At 32.1% G+C, this 21,768-nt stretch overlaps 1 protein-coding gene, 2 long non-coding RNA genes and 1 pseudogene across 4 annotated transcripts in view; 2 read left to right on the top strand and 2 right to left on the bottom strand.

Annotated features, from left to right (window-relative positions):
- Positions 1-21,768, top strand: part of LOC134240727 (tumor suppressor candidate 2-like) — an 86,574-nt gene that overhangs the window by 55,446 nt on the left and 9,360 nt on the right. The gene's annotated exons all lie outside the window — the stretch shown is intronic.
- LOC134240720 (uncharacterized) lies at positions 4,156-5,852 on the top strand (annotated as a pseudogene).
- Positions 7,442-11,016, bottom strand: LOC134240747 (uncharacterized). The gene is made up of 4 exons (XR_009986512.1): positions 10,227-11,016; positions 9,833-9,942; positions 9,349-9,511; positions 7,442-8,128 (listed from the first exon to the last, which is right to left on the bottom strand). It is a non-coding gene; the product is annotated as an uncharacterized LOC134240747 (long non-coding RNA).
- On the bottom strand, positions 12,912-15,720 carry LOC134240728 (uncharacterized). Of its 2 annotated transcripts, none has more exons than XR_009986510.1 (3): positions 15,607-15,720; positions 13,300-13,417; positions 12,912-13,015 (listed from the first exon to the last, which is right to left on the bottom strand). It is a non-coding gene; the product is annotated as an uncharacterized LOC134240728 (long non-coding RNA). The 2 variants fall into 2 exon arrangements; XR_009986509.1 differs by having other exon boundaries at positions 12,923-13,025.

Here is a 21,768-nt window from a genome sequence, read left to right as displayed (position 1 = left end):
TCTTTTGTTCAATATTACTTATCAAAATATTTCGCACTTTGGAGATATTAAGCTTCAAAGATTTAGCATTCTAGCCCCTCGTGGCCCCTAATTATGTACCATTCGACATAAAAATCATAATATATAGTTGCAGATTGTTGAGATAAACATCTTTACTTCAGTAATGCATTACAAAATATTAACTGATAAAGAGTTATCAATTGAAGTCTTTTGGCCCCTCTCGGCCCCTAATTTGAGTGTCCAGCCCCTTTTTCTTGATTTCAACTTAAAGCTCTTAGGATTTTGAACAATTTTTAAGCAACAACTATTCAGAGATTCTTTCTCGTTTTCGAGTTTTTCGCAAAAGAAATATTTAGGGGCCAACCCTTCAACTCCCTAATGGGGACGTTTAGCAAAAAATGAAAAGTTGTATATTGTTTAGAACATCATTTTGAACATCTTTTGTTCAATATTACTTATTAAAATATTTCTCACTTTCGAGATATAAAGCATCAATGATTTAGCATTCTGGCCCCTTATAGCCCCTAATTATGTAATATACGACATAAAAATCATAATATATAGTTGCAGATTGTTGAGATAAACATTTTTGCTTCAGTAATGTATAGCAAAATATGGTCTGTTAAAGACTTATCGAAAAAATACTTTTAGCCCCTCTTGGCCCCTAATTTGAGTGTCCAGCCCCTTTTTTTGGATTTCATCTTAAAGCTCTTAGGATTTTGAGCACTTTTTGTTCAACAACTATTCAGAGATTCCTTTTCGTTTTCGAGTTATTCGCAAAAGAAATATTTAGGGGCCAACCCTTCAACTCCCTAATGGGGTCGTTAAGCGAAAAATGAAAGGTTGCATATTGTTCAGAACATTATTTTGAACATCATTTGTTCAGTATTACTTATCAAAATATTTCTCACTCTCGAGATATAAAGCGTCAAAGATTTGGCATTCTGGCCCCTTGTGGCCCCTAATTATGTACCATACGTCATAAAAATTATGATATATAGCTGTAGATTGTTGAGATAAACATTTTTGCTTCAGGATAATATTACAAAATATTAACTGATAAAGAGTTATCGAGTAAATACTTTTGGCCCCTCTTGGCCCCTAATGTGATAAGTCAGCACCTTTTTCTTGATATCATATTAAAGATCTTGTTATTCTGCACAAATATTACTCAGTATGTGTTAACAAAATAATTATACTTTAAAAGATATGATGCAAAATGTCTCAAAAAATCAGTCATGATTCGTGTCCTAAATTTTGACCCCTACCGAGCTTCCATACTAGGCACTTCCGGAAATTTTTAAAACATAGGTACAAAACTATAACATATCGTCTATCACTCCTGAAAAATTCAGCCTTCTAGCGTTTCTCGTTTTTGAGTTTTTGTCCGGACAAAAATGTCATATAAAAATCGATTAAAGGGCGATAACTTTTGACCGGAAGTGAATTTCCAAAAATCAAGAAAAATGGATCAGGTTCACATTATGACAAATCATCTCTGAAAATTTCAAGTGAATCGACCAAACGGTCTCTGAGAAATCGTCTGCACAAAAATTGGTATGGAGAAAAATAATAATAATAATAAGAAAAAAAGTGAAAAAGAAACAATAGAATAATAGAAGGGTCTTCCGTTGGAGACGGAAGACCCTAAAAAGTGAAAAAGAAACAATAGAATAATAGAAGGGTCTTCCGTTGGAGACGGAAGACCCTAATAAAAGTGAAAAAGAAACAATAGAATAATAGAAGGGTCTTCCGCTGGAGACGGAAGACCCTAATAATAATAATAAGAAACAGAGTAAAAACAATATGTTCCCCAACTTCGTTTGGGGAACATAATTTTGATATCTTTATAACGCAATTGACTTAGATTTTGTAATTTACGGAATAGTTCTATCTTTATATAAAGTAATGATAAAAATAATAAGTTCTTATAATTTTAGTCTAATAATTTTCACTGTACATACGCCATATATGGCTTTAATTTCATTTTTCTTTGATATGAATTTAATGTATTTTGGAATTAATTAAAATTTGAATTAATTATGGTTTTTGCAATACGCTTATTACATTTATATCTTGTTTAATTATTTTGACAATTTTAAATATAGTTAGCTAAAGGGAAATAAGACATTTCAACAAGTACAACTCTTCTATGTAGGGAGAAAGAATTTTTGTAATTCTTAAATATGTAAATCGTTTTGAGACGTGCATCATGACGAGCAAAAATTCTTTTCTTAAAACTTTGTAAGAGCTGAAAATTTGTTAGCGATATGTAAATAATTATCTCTCCATTCCTAGCCGAATTGATATTTAATGTTTATATGTCTATTATGTCAAATAAATTGTACTTTGTTTTATTGTGAAAGTTGCTGTTCTTTTAAAATTTGTCACATCTGGTCATCATTAATGTTTTTGTATATATTCTGTAACATTTATTTCAACTTGACCGTGTTACTTTAATTTAAAAATCCATTCTATGATTGTGCTTATGAACATTTTCGGAATCTCATACACCTGACACCGTACTACGGACTGTGGATTTTCGAACAAAAGACCGCTTTCAGGGAATGTATAGCAATACGTTTTCGGTCTTTCTTAAAGCCGCTTAATCCGAAACAGGCACATATTATCTTACACAATAACAGTACGTCATTACATAGAAAATGTATATAAATAAATTAGAAGATTGATTTAATAGTTTATTACAACAATCCTTACAAAGAAAACATAGATCAAAAACCTTACTGACAAACAGAACTTCCTGACAAGAGTTTAAGATCTGTTGTGAAGTTACCTTTGAAAAAAATAATTTATCGGTTTTATCTAATTATGAATATAAAATCAAACCCGAGTATTTTTTCCATTCGTAGAAGTCTTAATATATATATTTTAAAAATCAAGGAATTAATTGAATATAATCCATAGTAATTTTTATGTTAATTGGCATGCTTAAAGAATTAAGCCCAATTTAAGGAAAATCAGATATTTGTTTAAGGAAGTTTAGTAACGAAGGGTAAAATGTTGTCCGTGTACAGGTATATGTTTATACTTTGTTGTGAAAAAAAAATGCTCGGATTTGTTTTTCATGAGATATAAGCGATAAATTTAATTTTTCGAAGGTGGTTTCAGGCGATATCAACATAGGATTATTTTTTGTGTGGCCTAACAAAATTTTTTTTTAACTTTTGAATTTTGATATCTTTTAAAAGAAAAAGACCTTGGGGATATAATTTGACAAAAGTTGAAATTTATAGACAATTATTTTTCAAGAAAAAAAAGCGAATATTTTTTTCGCGATCAGAATCGGACTAAGCGGCTTTAACTTTTGTGTACCTATTTTCACTATTCTGGGGTTTTTTCCATACATGTGCCACAATTTAAACATGGAAACAGATGAAAGAATCAACATAATTTCAAGCGTAATTTGTGTTTATTGAGTAATTACTAACACATGCACAGAAATAGAACGTTTTTATAATAATAAGATCCCTTGGTTAGTTTTGGATTAACGCGAATCGTTTTCTAAAATGCTAAAATTTTATAAAAACACCTCCACTCCCCCCACACACATCATGTGCGGATCTTGAGGGGGGTCGGGGGGGGGGTCAGGACCCCCTCCCCCTCTCTGGAATTTACCCAGTTAAAAAATGTATATACTAAAACAAGAAAAAAGTTACCATGGAACCCCTTGGAAAACGCTGACCCCCCTGGTAAACGAGAATATGTGTGAAATGGTAATGAAAATTGAAGGATTTAAGGAATAGTAGTCAACAGTAATACCCCCCTCCCCCACGAAATAGGTTTTTGACGATCGGGCGAGTTTAGGTTTTTTTTTTTTTTTTTTTTTTTGCTTGTCAAGAAATTTCAGCGATTGGATTTTTTTTTTGGACTGGGTGGTCCCCACTGGAAAAAAATTCTGGATCCGTGCCTGTCAATATGGCGGTTTGCACTGAGCGCGACATGTTACAAACTATGAATTAAAAGAATCGAAATACAGGAGAACAGACAACTGTCTCTCCACATCGGTTTGCATATTTTTCGACGAAGCTGAAAAAGTCATCGAAGATTAACGTTAAAGATATTATTTCATTTTATGACCAAGTTAACAGTAAGCTTTAGACCGAAAGAAATAATTTTATTAAATAGTCGATGAATTTCATTATCACATATTCTTTTTATTTTTAGAACTTTACTTGAGTCACAATGGATCCCCACCTCGATGTGATCAGATGTGACTTGTGTGAGACAGCTATAGTACAGATGTACTGTGATTTCTGTCATGTCAACCTTTGTAAACCCTGTATTGGAGAACACATTGCTGATGACTATAACAAACATCAAATTGTCCCATTCCAAGAAAGAAAATCAACCTTGATTTATCCAAAGTGTGCAACACATCCAACCAAAACTTGTGATTTACAATGCAAGGAATGTAACATTCATGTCTGCCCTTCATGTTTTACCTCAAGTCAACATAAAGGGCACAGTTTTTTAGAACTCTCAGAAATATACAACTCAAAGAAAGATGATATCGCAAAAGATACAGAGGAATTACAAAACATTATTTCTCCAACATACGAAAAAATCACAAACGATCTAGAAACACAGATAGCTAACTTGGATGGAGAATATGAAAAACTTACAACAGCCGTGACAGAACATGGCAAACAATGGCACAGAGAAATTGACAATGTCATCAATGCTATGAAAAAAGAAATTGATGATTTAAAAGGAAAACACATTGACATTCTCAAGCAACATGCAGAAGAGGTGAAATAAATACAGTCTCTTATTGAACAAACTCTGCTCCAGCTGATTGAAATTGAAAAATCAAATGAAGTGTCCATGACCATAGAATACAGCTCCAGAAACAGAGAATTCAGTAACCTTCCTCCAGTTCAGATATCACTGCCAATATTTAATCCAAATCCAGTAGATAGAGAACAGTTTTACAAGTTGTTTGGATCACTTGCAGTAGAGAAGTCACACAGAGAACTGCTGGAAGAACCAGAACTTACCACTACTCTAGATAATGGGTATAAAAACCATCGCTCTGTTGTCTGTCTCCATGAAGAAGAAATCTGGACAAGTGGAGAAGTCAATGATATGACATGCCTTAATGGTCAAGGTTCTCTTATCAAAACAGTTAAAACAAAATCAGGTGGATGGCCAGCTGATATTGCAGTGACGGGTGATGGAGATCTAGTGTACTCTGATGGAAGAGAAAAAACTGTGAATAAAGTAAAGAATTGACAGACAGAGGAGATGATCAGATTACAGGGCTGGACACCTCTGAGTCTCTGTGTCACCTCCTCTGGTGATCCCCTGGTTACCATGTACAGTGATGATAAAACACAATCCAAAGTTGTTCGTTACTCAGGCTCCATAGAGAAACAAACAATCCAGTTTGATGAGGAGGGTAAACCTCTGTATTCAGGAAATTACTACATTAAATACATCAATGAGAACAGAAACCTGGATATCTGTGTGGCTGACTGTGAAGCTGGTGCTGTAGTGGTGGTCAACCAGGCTGGAAAACTCCGATTTAGATACACTGGTCATCCTTCTACCACAAAGAACAAACCATTTAATCCCTGTGGTATCACAACAGACAGCCAGAGTCAGATCCTGACAGCAGACTATAATAACATCTGTATCCACATCCTAGACCAGAACGGGCAGTTCCTCCGTTATATAGATAACGGTGATCTGGAGAATCCACTTGGTTTATGTGTGAATAAAAATGATTTGTTTGTTGCTGAGTATGGAGGAAAAGTTAAGAAAATTAAATATTTAGAATAGACAACTTTGTATATAACTAAATAAATGCTTGTGTATAGAATTTCATTATCATGATTTGTAATGTCAATGAAAGGATGTGTCATTTTTACGATAAAGATAAAACATTAAATATAATAATTTTATCTGTTGGTTTTCACTTTTGATGGAATGAATTGTCACTCCTTAGATATATTTTTTTTTAAGTATGATTGTAGCAACTTTTTACATATTCATGATTTGTGTATTTAAGACATAAAATTGTTGAGAAACTTGAATGAAAGTATTACTGAAATATGTTTCATAAAATTTCTAAACTAAGCCTCTTTGATGACTTTGAAATTACCAATGAAAAAATGTTGGATCGATCATTTAGCTGATTTTTTTCTGTCTACAATTCTTTGATTTTATATAGCATTATGTACCGCATGCGCTTATATTTAGCACTAATTGCCTGTTCGGCACAGAGCTAGAGTTTCTACTTTACAGTCACATAATAAAGAGTTGATCTTTAGGTAATGGATTCGAATCTCAAAATGGGGCGTAAAGAGTAGTCCTTTGGATGCATAAACTGACGTTCCGTTTCACATTAGATGTTGCCACTAAAAAGTCCCTTTTTCCCTTTTTTACAAAATGTAAATTCAATATTTTTTTTCAAAATGATGACCCAACGGGTAGGATGGAACCACGATGGAGAATCAAAGTTTCGGAGAATTTCTTTTAAAAACTTTTCCTCAATAATACAATGGGGGGTTGGGGTTACAAAGGAATATTTATAGGAAAATCTGTATAAATCTGTGAAGGCTTAACCCTTTCTCTTCCGGCGCATTTTACGTGATTTTGGAGGCCTTTTGACATGACATTATTAAATTATTTCTAACTTTTTTATCCAAGGGGAAAGCTAGGCATAATGCACACCATTTTGTAGGAAATTTCTTACAAATGATTTTTTATGACTGTTTAGATACTCAACCACTGACCTTATTAGTAAAAATTGAGGTCAAAGGTCAATTAAGTGCAAAATTTTATGGAATTTTTTGATACTTTTTCATTTTTAAGCTAAATATTAAGTATGATGTATGTTGAAATAGGAAATTTAGGATATACCCACAAAAGAGTATTATACTGTACTACATGAAACATAAACTTTTTTTTCAATTCTGCATATAACTACATAAAAGGGGTTGCTAAGCAACGCAGAATTCTTTAATTTTCGGGCAGAAATTTTCATTTTTTACTCATCCTAGACACATTTATGCATCCCAGCACATATAAAAGTTAGATGTGAGGTCATAAAATTATAAAGGACATACAACAGATAAATTTTCTTAAAGTTTGACCTCATTAGAACTATTTTTAGGAGGTCAAAGGTCAAATAAGTGCAAAAGTTTCATCAATTTTTTTCAACACTTTTCAATATTCTTGCCATAATTTTACACAATGGATGCTGAAATGGAAAATTCTGAATATTCTCTCAAGAAGGGATCAGAACTGCAATATCCATGCATCATTTTAGTTCAAATATCTGTTTAATGACCTTTAAGTGGTTGCTAAGCAACATCATTTTAAAGTTTTTGGCTATATACATGTTTGTTATTTCACATTCTGGACAAATTCTAGACACTTTTTGTATATTTCATGATATTGTATTTAAGATATGGGCCATAAAGATGAAAGAACATTTTTGTATTAAAAATTGACCTTGACACTCTTGTTCTTCAGGGGGTCAAGGTCATATCAGTACAGAATTCTGCTTTAAACTGTAAGTAAATATCAATTTTGAAATGCTTCAGACATGGATAAATCATCTAATAGTTGACGTAATAAAAATGGCGAATGACAAAGTTTGCAAGCAAAGAATTCTGGTCTGCTTCTTACAAAGCCCTAGCAAAACATGTATACTATCTTTTTGTTAAACAAGAAATCCATTCTCTTGATGACATTAAAAATAATCTTTATTTTCATGGATTTAATTTAACAAGAGAAAAAAACTAAATGATTTCATTACAAGATTTTTCTGGTATAACAGAGCTTAAGGGGTACAATAAAGACTTGACATGTTATCTTGGAGGGAAATAATAATAATAGATAGCATTGGCAATATTTAATGCAAAACTGTTTAGTCAATAAGTTGAAAATTTGACGCTTATATCCAAATATACAAATACAGAAATATTGCAAGATGAATTCCAAATCAGACTGAAATCTTCAACAAAATGTTGAAGAGCACTTTTACTTTGTGTCCACCATTCTTTTATCAACTGTCATTTCTCTGTAAGACTGGAGGAAATTCTTTGACTTGTCCAAGACATTATTATTTGCTGTCAAGTACAATTGATCAGCTTCTATCCTGTAAAAGATTTACGTATTTTGAAACAGATACATGTCATTGTATATATAAATTTATATTTATAAATAAAATTAAGAATGCTAAAATTACTACATTTATTTGATTTTCCTTTTAAAATTAAAATTGTATTCATTATGTTAAGTCAATGTATCAGGACTGATAATTTAACAACTTGTAGTAAACCATCATGGTAAAATTACTGAACTAAAACAAATAGCATATATGGCAATCTGACTAAAGCCAGACCTCTGTTTATGCTATCGCAACATGTAAAAAAAATCTGGCATTAGATTGCTACGAAAGCCAGGAAGGGACACATCAATTTTTCAAAAAAGTAAAAGATGATATCGAATCGAATTAGACAATCTAATCCCACGGATTACTAAATTGTTCCCTCTATTTATAATATGAGATCTTGAATTACACAATCCGATCTTAAGGATTACTAATTCGCCCCCTTGATTCATAATTTGAGATCTCCAATTACATACCGGTAATTTGTTTTCACAGATTGATAATTCAACATCTCGATTTGTTACAACGTCAGTCTTATGATTTTGGAAATCTGTGCTCTTGAATTTCATTACATATACATGTATGTACAGAAACATCCAACCATTTTAATCAATAAGTGCATTCTATTTATTTTGTTTCAGCAACCGGTCGTTTCCATCCTCTTTCATAACTAATTCAACGTATATTTATTTTAGAAATATTATGAATACACAGGACCCATATTCACTTTTTCTATCTAGGACTTTCAATTTTTCTAATATACAAGTAACACAAAAACTTCTAAGATTTTTTGTTGTACAAATATCAGTACTAGCACATGGATTTGAAAATGTTCATGTATTTTTCTCATTTTGGACTGTAATATGTAAATAATAAAAGTTAGGTTGTAAAATACTACAATATTCTATTTCTTAAGCATGTATTACCATATCCGATATGTACAGATAAATAATTTAAACGAAATCATGGGATGGGCTTACATTCCGAGGGAATGAATCATTTAAACTAAAAGAATGAATTATACAATCTGAGATAACAGACTGTGTAATTTGAGGGAACGAATTGGTAATCTGTGAGAATGAATTGGCAATTTGTTATAACATATTGTCAATCCGAGAGAACGGATTGTATAAATCAAGAACTCGGTTTACTTTTATAAATTTTAAAAATTCTATGTCCCTTCATGGCTTTCATAGATTTTATACCTGCATGGCTGCCAGGGTTGTAAAAAGAAAGGAGACAATAGACTGCAATGTTACTTCAGGGCAAAATTCCTGGCGCAAGGCTGTTCGTGATCATGGGAGTGTTGATAAACCATACAGTGAGTTTGACCACCCATGTATATGATGTAGGATAATTGGAAAGTGTCTGAAAATTTGAGAAAATGGAAATTCTAACCACATACTTTATGCAGATTGGAAATACAACAGCAGTCTATAAACACAGTTTGTTCCATATCTCGGCATTCATTCAGATAGATATTACATGTTTAAATAATGGGTTTTGTATGAATAATCAAGCATCATAAGTATATTATGTGTTTCAAACACTTATTTTTCAAAATATAAATCAAATGTTTATAAACTTGTATGAATGCGAGATCATGAGAATGACACAAATGAAATTAGACTTCATTTTTTTTTTAATTTTAGAAATACAGAAATTTTCAATACCAAAATAAAAATTTACCTGTTCATTGGTGTCCTTACATATTAATTGACCTTCCGCTCGTAGTTCATGGTGGGCTTAGAAAGTGGGTATTCACAGATGAAAGTATTGTTGCATATGCTGAAAGCACCCTAAAATTTCAATGTGAAAGTGGTACACATGTACACCTGTACACACTGGTACATGATACTGAAAACAACTATCCATTATTATGACAACTTTGATTTTACTTTGAACTTACGAGTGATTGTCAAAAGCATCAAAGTTCCAAAGCAATGCAAAATTGGCTTTAACGATACGAAACACGCACACTGAAACATAAAGATCTTGTACATGTGTACATTTAGTTTTCTTTTGAACGTGAACTTTTGCGTTTTAAACTTAAACTTTTCAGTCAATATTCACGTATTCTGACCTGCTAATACCAAAGGCATATCCGTATTATTTGATTCATTGATGTGATGATCTTCGTCGTGAAATAATCATGAAAACTGACGTTCAGATTTCGGATCACCATCATGTTTACACCAAAGCGGAAACACGTGTTTATTTCAATATTCGTATCAACTCATACAGTGATGAGTCGTATTTATTTATAAATGCGAGTTTTTGTATTGTTCAATATAGATCTAATTAAATTGCAAATTAATAAGTATACAGTATAACAAGATACAACAACATTAAAAATCTGATTGATTTTTTTTTTTAGTAAAGATCGACGTTTTGGAAATCTACAATTTTTATCAATATTGTATATCACTTCATGAAATATACATCATTACAGGTAGATGAATAAATCAACATTCACTTCACAAAAGGCAGAACGAAAGTATATATTTGTTTTTTGAAATCTATTTTTTTGTATTATGCATTTATTTCAGTAAAAAATATATTTGAATGGTCAAAAAAGTCTTATAAAAGAATTTGTTGTTTCGAGTAAGACGCAACAATATCGACCTTGACGTTACATGTAAATATTGACCGATTTTTCCATAAAAACTATGCAAAGGTCACAAATTCAAATTATCGTAATTAAGAAAATACTGAGCGTAAGAAGGTCTATAAGGGCTTGTTGGAAAGGAAATTTTCTCTGCTTTTACCAGCTTTATTTTGTTTTCCCTATTTCAACACAGAAATAAACGTAAAACTGAGCTTTGTTTAAATATTACGAATAAAATCGATAAAAAACACATAAGTGCAAGAAAATTCTTGTTTTTAAAATATACCTTAAATTAATAACAATAATTTTTACATATTTTAAAAGTAGAGAAAATTTGCTTTATTAATATACCATGCTTTCTTATAAAGTTAATCAGGAAAAAATTGTCAATCGTCTGGAAAATCGGCAATCGCTTTGGAAAATTACGCCATTTTCAAAAAGTCTCGTTTGTCTTTACAACGTAAAATCGATTAAATACCGGCAATCAAGATATAATCTTTTTAGATATTTTAAAAGTAGAGAAAATTTCCAAAAAGATGATATATAGCTTATATACCTTCATGCTACCACAAAATAGATACGGAGATCTTATTTTCGCGAAGTCGTGTTTTAACGCGCCACCGGTCAATTTGACCGGTACGGAAGTGAAGGGGTTAATCAGTTTGATATGGAAGTATCCTCAGGAACTTCAACCCACATTGAAACTTTTCAAACTAATTTGTGATTTTTCCTCGCCAATGTGCTGAAGTGCGAATTATGGCCAATAGGCCTCTTGACTCTTGAGAGAGACCAGGTCTTCCAACAATCTGTCAGAATCTTCATGGGTAACATTTAAATCCATCATTATTCATATTTTGATTTTAGTATAAAGATATGTTAATGGGTACCTGACTACTTGACTTCAAATTTCCTATCAACTTCCCTTACTTATGTAGCAATGTACCTTTTATCACCTATATGAGATTGTGTCTGAGTTGATTCAGAGGAAGAGCATGCTCTACTTACCAAGTATCTAAAATGAGGCAAGCTGTTGACAAACAAGTGGATGAAACAAGAACAACAATGATCTCATTTAAAGACGTCAACATCATTTAGCAATTTGATGACAATCTATCATTATGTAAACTGCTGACTGACTTTTTCATACTATATACACACTGAATTGTTATGGCCATGGATTTTCCCCCTTTTTTCAAATCACGACAAAAGCACAAGGCGGATGTGAGTGACCGGTTTGAAGGTGATGCTCACTTCTCAAATGCATCTGCATGATTCCATCTCTGATGTTTAAGAGATCCATATTTGCCCTGCTCCTGATTTTTATTGTTTGTATGAATTATTAAGACTGAAAATGTTTATTATCTCCATTTTTATTTGTCTTCACTTGTGGGTGCTTTAATATAGTAAGATTTTGCATGAAAAAAACCACAGCCCTTCCATTCTTAAAGTTTGACACATTGAACTAAGGGGCATTTGACCATCGATACCTTTACTGTACCCATTGTTTATGTAAAATAATCAAATGTTTTATTTTTCTTCGATTAAAGACAATTTATGATTACATCCTTAAAGTTTACATATTAATATATATACATGTATACAGCAAACATTTTTACCCATTGCAGATGCTGTGGATCTAGATTGTGACAAAATTTTATAATCCTTATAACATACGCAAATATAAGTAAATGTGTAAGTAAATATTGGCTATTAAAGTTTTCCAAATACTGGTATTACTGAGATTTAATGGAATAGTAAAAGATGTTAATAGACAAATGTTGAAAAAACATTGGACAAAATAAAAATTTAAAGACTTTGGAACACGAAAGCTTAAATTCTTGGCACCAGGCATAAAAACAAACTACATCTGTATATAACTGAACTATAATTATACACAACATGCCTTGTTATAGAACATAGGTGTATAAATAAACAAGAGAAACAATTGTTATACATGTAGTTTTAAATATTTTAATATCACACACTAAGAACAATATATAATAATTCTCTTAACACGTACATGTATACACATTCATTTTTGTCATCTCACATAACACACATAAATCAACATTACAAATACATTGCACACATTACCGCATTGCACAAAAAAATCACAATTTGTTTTTTTTAATAACACAGAGGTCCTTATATATTTAGTCGGTGGCATTCTTTGATGACACGTTCAGGTGGCGCTTCGATGGACTCCAAACGTTTCCTGCGATGAGGGGTCCACACCACGTGTGTTGCTTTGGCTGTGATAAGTCCTAACGAGATCTGAAAATACAGGAAAAGGGGATGGAATGGATTATTATTTCATGTATGTAAAAGAAATCATTTTCTTAAGAGAGCCCAATGGTCATTATTTAAAGGCTATTTATGATCCTCCCCATAAAAAAGAGTTTCTTGAGGAATTATTTTTCAAGTGATGAAAAACTTGATTTATTTTATAAATTATATATTATTTTTTTAATTCTTACTGCTTAGAAAATAACAACAAAAATAAAAAAAATGCTAAAAATACTAGTATTCAATATTTCACACAAGAGACCTCTCTTGACCATCGAGCCTCCTTAATTTTGTGTGGTGGATCCAAGTTTTGTCCATCTTTCCAAAGGCCAAACAATGTGTGTGGCTTTAGCTACTACATTTCCAAAACCCACTAGATCCTAAGAATGAAAAGAAGGCCATGATACATAGTTATCGAAATTAAAATGCACTGTAAACAACAAAAATTTAAATGTTCCTTTTGGAAATGCCTAATTTTGTGTAGAAAAGATTAAAAATAAAAGTGAATTTGACCATTACTGCATGCCAAAAGAGAGAGTGCACTACAATGTAAAATTTCAAGCTCCTGCATTGAGTAGTTGCTGATAAAATTATTACAAAAATTTGCTGCGGACAGATGCATGGATAACAAGATGTGTTTGTAAAACACTATGGCAACAGCAAAGATTAAGCTTTTCTTAAATGCTAATTTAATTAATTGGTACCAAACGTAGGGTATTCTCATTGGAAAACAATTGTGAAATTTGAAAGTAAGCTAATGTTAAAGTTTTTTTTATTAGTTTAAAAATCTCCAAGGTCAAGGTCAAAAGGTCAATGTAATTAGTGTCAAATGAAAGGTCTTGCCACATAAAATACTTATGTAGAGCACGAAAGCCCTAGCCCTAACCGTTCAGAAGTTATGGTCAACGTTCAATTTTTTAAAAAGTAGGTCAAACTCCAAGGTCAAGGTCAAAGGGTCAAAGTTTTTGTTATCAAATGAAAAACTTTGTCATAAGGATCAAATATGTAAAGTATGAAAGCACTAGCCCTAACTCTTTAAAATTTATGGTCAAGGTTTGCTTTTTTAAAGTTGGTCAATCTCAAAGGTCAGGTCAAAGGGTCAAAGTTCTTGGTATCCAATGAAGGGTCTTTTCACAAGGATTACATATATGAAGTATCAAAGCCCTATCCCTTACCGTTCAAAAGTTTTGGCCAAGGTTAAAGTTTTTTCACAAGTACTGAAATCTACAAGGTCAAGGTCAAAGGGTCAAGGTTGTTGGTATCCAGTGAAAGGTCTTTTAACAAACATTACATATGTGAAGTATAAATGTCCTGGTGTCTACTGTTCAAGAGATATGGCCAAAGTAAAATTTTAAAATTTTCAAGTAAAAGTGGGTCAACCTCCAAGGCCAAGGTCAAAAGGTCAAATTTGGTGGTACCTAAAGAAGGGTCCTGTCACAAGGAATACACATATGAGATATGAAAGTCATAGCTCTACTAAATCAAAAGTTATGGGCAAGGTTAAAGTTTTTAAGGACAAACAGACAAACAGAGAGACAGACAGACAGACCGAGAGAGAGATAGACAGACACGACAAAAACTATATACCCCCGAAACTTCGTTTACGGGGGCATAGAAAGGAAGTTGACATCGAATTTGTATACCACCATGTAATATGCCAAAATAAAAGGATGTGATAAAATTTTCAAGCATTTGAATAAGTAGTTACTGAGAAAACTTCATACAGGATATGAAGAGACACATGGATAAACAGTAAGATGATTTATTATACTCGTACAAACAATTACAGGTAATCAAAGATTTCAAGGCTCATCTCCACGTTGAGTAAAGAGCCATTTATAATTATTTTTTTTTGTTTAATGCTAATGTTATCAATTAGTAAAGCAAATCTCACATAATATATTTTTCTAGCATTGTGCATTTCAAAATCAATATCCATGCAAGTTCGGTTTAAAATTAAGATTTCAAGTTATTGAAACTGGACCTGCTCCAAAAAATTGACCTTTTCACTTATTAAGAAAATGTCTATCAGTTCCAATATTCGAGGCAAATCTAGGTCAATATTTAGAGTGCATCATCCATGAAAGTTACACCATCAACATGCCAGACTCATAATAAAGTTAGTCCAAATCATTACCAACCCAAGTCACTCATCTGAAAAATATAAATACTATTCATACTTATTTTGTAAAATGGTAAAAGTATGACTAATATTCACTCAGCCAGAAAATGTACATAAGATGTAACATCCAAAGCAGGTTAGTGTGTCCATCTGTAAAATTGCATTATCCAGTTTGGTCCAGTTGGGGCTTATTGAAACTTGGGAATGAATCTGCTCCAAAAAAGATTACAAGGATAATATCAATACTAATTTAATTTTTTGCTTGAATTTAAATGTAATATTGTTATAAGCTATCTTTTTGTCCTAGTTTTAAGCAGAGAAAAGAATTACCTGCCCCAGTTAATTTTGCTCATTTTCCTTACCAGCTACATGGAATATACTATATGATTAGAATATGTCAATGTCTTTTTAAGATAGAAGAATGTTTAGTCTGTTAAATGTACATACTGGTCCAAATTTGTTGCTATCTTCACTCATCCTTGCATTATTTCCCTCCACCCAGCAGTGACCTTGAGGGATCTGTATTGTCCTTTTTGTGTAATTCACTATCCGAAACAAATTAAATTATTATATAAATGTTAAAACAGGCTCATCAAATATTAATAGAAGAGAAATTGTTACATTGTAATGTGTCTGTGAAGGGCGCTGAGACACTTTGATAACCATGACATGAATTTGGAAATAAGGACTTTAAAGCCTTCATAATATTGTTTCTTTCATAAGTTATACACTAGCATTAAGAAAAAATTAAGAAAAAAAGTGTACAAAACTTCTATATTGAAGATATATAAAAAGCTCTAAGCACACTCAGTTGCAGATTTGAAAGAATGAGAATTTATCGTTTTCTTTTTCCTCTGCTTTAAAAAAATCCACTTAGTAAGTTTTTGTCAAAACCTATTTTTACAAAATGACATTTTTTTCCCCTGGTCAAGATTAACCCATAACTTTATAAAGTTCCAGAAATACAAATCATATAATGTAAACCAGAAATATTTTATGGGGCATGATTGCCCGGCCCATGGGTCTTTCAAATGCAACTTGAAAAATTGAAAAAAGTGAATGAAAGTAAAAAAAAATTACAACAATTTTCTTTTTCTTTGAAGCAGCTAGAGCTATATACACTCATTTAAGAAATATGAGATCAAAGTAAAAATAAAAGGTCAAAAGCTTTTTCACAACAAACTTTCCTTATAACTGTTGTAAATAGTCCTTGAAATTGATACCATCGAATATTTTGCCTATTTACATTGCCCTAATGAACTGCAAGATACGTTATGTGTACCTAATTTCGTGGATATTCAAAATTTAGCGCAATCACTTATTCATGAATTGGCCTTACACACAAATGTGCCATTCAATGAATTTTTAAATTATGTATTAGTGGTATTCCTAAATATTTTTAAAGCACTTTAATTAAGTACACTGTTATAAATTTCCGTAAAAAAATTCAAATATATGTCTTAATTTGTACATCAAGTACACATTAGCGTAATCCGATTTCAAAAGATATAAGATTACAGTAATGAGTATATCAAGCAGAACTCTCAAAAAAAAATAAGGCCATTTCATTTGTAGTCTAGTACATTGTTATTTTGTTTTAATATCTCTATTGGATTTTCTTTTTTCAGGGTGAAGTAAAACTTCCCATTCCGAGACTTCACATGGATTTTCCTGTTGTGATATGTGAGGCACCATATTCCAGTTGACCTCAATATTTATAGATATCAATGTATGGACCTCATCACTGAATGGAGGTGTTTATTCCATATTTTGTAAAGAATATCACTCGACATGAAATGAAATAAAAAACAGTTCTGAACCAACACTGATGAACAAAATAGTACAAAAACATACAAAGGCATATTTCTGTCAAGGATAAATTTTTGTGAAATAGTGGATATGTACATTTATAACAAACTTCATAAATGTGAAGTTAGTACTGTTTTTTAATCACTTGAATATTAACATATAGACGGACTAACATAGGGAATTCCTTTGCTTGAATGGATGTCGTGTTTTGTGAAAAAGATCATTCCCTGTTATCACGTTTACAGAACACATGCTTCAGAGGTATTCCACAAGGACGTGCATACCTTGCTGATTTAGAATTAGTATATACAGTGTACTACAACCAGTATATGACATCCTTCATCAGGGATGTGAAGTATGAGGTATCAAAATTGATAGAACTATACTGTAACAGATCGCATGATGATCTTTTTATATAATACTGCTGTATATACTGAAAGTAATTGTGAAGTTTTTTGCATTACATGTAAGACTACAATGTATGTTATCTGTGATTTGTGCAATAACTGTTTGTTTTTTTAAATTACCATAGTTGAAAGTGTATATTGTGTTCCAGTCTTGTGAGTCTCTGTGGATATTGGTCATGTATAAAATGAACATTTATTTATTACAAAGAGAATAAAGTATTATTAAGTATCCCCAATTTGTTCTAATCATAGGATACTTTATCTGTAATTTTAAATCAATAATGTTAATTGAATTGTGGCTGTAAAATTTGAATAAAGTGTATAGTACTGTGCAATGTTTCATTGATTTTTTAATATTTACATTTCCAATATTAATGTCTTTGTGCAAGATAAAATTACAAATTGTAAATGTACTTTATTTCCCCATCAATGTGCAGGGCGGGACAAATAGCTAGACAGAAGCAGGGCTTGGAGCAGGTGGATTGGCGGAATCAAAAGCATGTAAATATAAGGAATAACTGTCAGATTTTTCAATTTCATGATGATGATCAATCGATTGGCTTGCGTGATAATTTTATGCATAAACGCCGAAGACAGTTATTCCTTAAATAAAATGTGTAACTGTTGGCATAATGAATTATATTGTTACAATTTTTTATTCATTATCTTTAACATGTATCCATAAAAGAAATTAGCCAGATGATAACCAGAATGTATACATGTATAAATAAAGATCACTTAATTTTCGTGACACCTCATTTTCGCGAGATAGCCATTTTCTTGTTATAAGCGAGACACAATTTTCACGAATTGTGGTTAATCTATAAGAAAATTAATAGATGCGAGAATGATATGTCCGCGAGCACACTGTCGTGTGTAATTACGAGAAAATGAAGTTCTTGCAGATAAAAAGTGATTTACAGTATATGATTACTTTTTGATATCTTTTGAGCTCACTTTAAAACCTGTCTCCTCTACAAAACATTAATTTTTTTAGTTAATTTTTTTTACTTGACAATGGTACATTTACTTATTTCAATTTTCAAATAAAAATCAGAAAACGACACCTATAAAATGAAACTGTAAGTTAAAATGCTTTGCTCAGAACTGGTCTCAAAACAGTTAAACTTAGATTAAAATTCCAATTGAATTTATTTTCTGAGTGAATTTTGACGATCACACTTAATTATCTCATGTTAATTTTAAAATTCTAAACATGGTGATGCAAACATGCCATTCCTAAAACGCAATTGTAAAATTCAGAAACAAAATTTTGTCTGAGTACTGGTCTGTTTAGTTAATGGTATTGGGGCCTAGTAATACTGGATGCTAAGAAATCCTAGGGTGTTAAACTGTTTACTCATGCAGATCTTGGAAGGGGGGTTAGGGACAACGGTAAGATGTCGCAAACTTTCTTCCATACATACTCAAGCAGTACACTCTATATCTCTCTTTTCCGCATTTTGAGGGGGAGAGCACAGAAGTTAGCATACTTTTCAATTAAACCGAAGTTTTCAGTAAATAAAATCTGACTGACATATTCGATAGATATGCTAACTTCTGCCGGTGATTTTGGGCTACAGTACATAGGTTATCTACGAAAGCCTATTAGGATCAATCTAAAGAAAAACAAATTTTAAATGGCGTTATAACGCCTTTCTAAAGGCGTTATTACGCCTTTCCAAAAGGCATTATTACGCCTTTTTAAAAGGCGTTATTACGCCTTTTTAAAAGGCGTTATTACCCCTTTCCAAAAGGCGTTATTACGCCTTTCTAAAAGGCATTATTATGCCTTTCTAAAAAGCGTTATTACGCCTTTCCAAAAGGCGTTATAACGCCTTTCCAAAAGGCATTATTACGTCTTTCCAAAAGCCGTTATTACGCCTTTCTAATAGATGTTATTACGCCTTTCTAAAAGGCGTTATTATTCCTTTACAAAAGGCGTTATTACGCCTTTCCAAAAGGCATTATTACGCCTTTCTTAAAGGCGTCAGTACACCTTTCCAAAAGGCATTATTACGCCTTTTTAAAAGGCGTTATTACGCCTTTCTAAAAGGCGTTATTATGCCTTTCCAAAAAAGTTATTATGCTTTTTGAATAACCATTATTTTGCACTTAACAAGCTCGTGCCTTTAATAGCTCCCCCAATCTACTGGCCAAATTCGTGGGGGGAACTTCTCAGTAAAACTTTATTTAAATACAAAAATATGCGACAGTTTTACATACTGCACAAAAATGTTCAAGAACCAAGAAACCCATAGTTAATTATAATATTTAAATTGTAGCGAGACTTTTCCTCAAAAGTGTGTATATGTGGAGGGGGTACCCCATTCGCACTCGTACTACTGGCCTACTTGTAAAGGAAAATGGAAAGGAAAAGATGTCAATAAACATATGAAAGATTGAATTCAAACCATCTTTATTTATGCAATTCTCTATACTAGTATTCCTGCACATCTCACTGACAATTGTTTGCATTCGTAGTAACACTCTACTTGTGAAGATCAAGGATATAGGCAGATTTATCTTGAATCTTTGCTTGCCATGTATTAAAATTTATGTCATTTGAAGATATTTTTCTCTCTTCTTGGAAAAAGCAGGCAACTATTTCCATGGGTATAATGAGCAATTGAAATCAATGACCCTTGGAAGAGGTGTGTCTGGTATGAAAGAAGGTCGACTTAGGTGGTTCAACATTAAATATATATGACGCATTTAAAAATCTTTTTTTCTGGAAATCTAATTTCTATCTGTTTAAATTATTTTTTGAGAAATTAGTCCTCTATCTAATTGTGAAATTCATGTCCCAAAGGTAAGATTTCTGCCCACCCCCCCTCGCTGGGTTAAATATGTTTAGTCATGTATTGAGAGTAAAAAGCGAAAAAGGCGTAATAAGGCCTGTAAGAAAGGCGTTATAACGCGTTTTGGAAAGGCATTATAACGCCTTTTGGATAGGTCTAATAACGCCTTATAGAATGGAAAAGCGTAATAACGCCTTTTAGAAAGGTGCTATAACGCCTTTTAAAAAGACGTAATAACGTCTTTTGGAATAGAAAGGCGAAATAAAGCCTTTTCAAAAGGCATTATAATGCCATTTTTCGCGTTATTACGCCTTTTCTAAAGGCGTTATTGCGCCTTTTCGAGAGCCGTTATAACGCCTTTTAAATTTTTTTCTGTCTAGATTGATCCTTATAGGCTTTGTAGTAATCAACATTGAAATGATGAAGAAAAATTCGTTATTTGGAAATAATTCTGAATTCAGATTTGACAAGCTGAAAAAGGAATGTCACGCATAAAAATTTAAATGAAATATTTCAATTAAAAAAATCATGTCCAATGACAGTTCAAAGACTATTAATTAGTCCTATAATTTTTCATTCAAACCGATTAAGAACAGGGACGTTGCATCAAATTTGAAAGAGGACAGAGAGAAAAAAATCAAAATAAATGAAAAAAAAAGGAAACCATCTAGCAATCCTTTCTTGTAAAGGGGAGAGGGTGTCGAACTTCTTTCAGAACCAATTTTTATTCATACATTAACAAATTACCCTTATTTGACTATACTGCAACAAAAAAGAGGGCAGCCTTTCTATGAACATCTTCATCATTATGTTATGTTTGGAAAAGGGGGGCTGACCCCTTGGCCCCGTATAATGCTACGTGCCGGGGAAACACGGGAAAGGATGTTTTCAAAATTTGTTTAATCAGCCTTATAAACATAAGTTTCTGGTTACGTATTTCACATACGAGTGATCTTACTGAACTACTCCTGTGTGTTTCTTAAACATATAATTAAACATATGTCAATTGGAGCTATTAATTAAAAAAATCTAGTTTGGCATTTATTATTTTTTCATCAATCTTTATGGATCCAACTGTGAGACGTGAAGGCCAACCCTTCAGATGAGACCGTATATAAGTATAAACCAAGGTCCCATGTCGCAGGAAAAAAGACACACCCCCACTACTCAATGACCCTGATAAGGGTTAGTATATAGGTCAAAATTTCCAAGTCTCCATCGGCAAGTCTGGGGTGGTGACGTCTCCATATTATTGAAGAATTATCGAGAGATATTTTTTATGAATACTGTCGTGACATTAAAGAACAAGGAATTTTTTCTTTGAATCTCATGAATCTGTACCTATGCCAATCAAAGTTGGGTAAAAAATAAAAAAAAAATTGGCTCTGTAACAATGAAGTATAAAACTACATGTATAATGAGGATGATGCGTGTCATTTGCACAAAAGGATCAACGTTGTCAAGTTTTATAACTATAGCGATTTTTTTTATAAATAAGAATTTATTACGTTAATATACCATTTCACTTTTTTAATTTTTATATTACCTAAGTGTTTTTTTTTTTTTTTTAAATTAAAATAACTTCGTTTTTA

Source organism: Saccostrea cucullata, unplaced genomic scaffold (assembly GCF_032062105.1).
Source record: "Saccostrea cucullata isolate Sc308-1 unplaced genomic scaffold, CSIRO_AGI_Scuc_v1 ctg906, whole genome shotgun sequence".
Classification (NCBI taxonomy): domain Eukaryota; kingdom Metazoa; phylum Mollusca; class Bivalvia; order Ostreida; family Ostreidae; genus Saccostrea; species Saccostrea cuccullata.
Note: the sequence above shows the minus strand (reverse complement) of the source record. Positions and strands in the feature narration are given on the sequence as shown.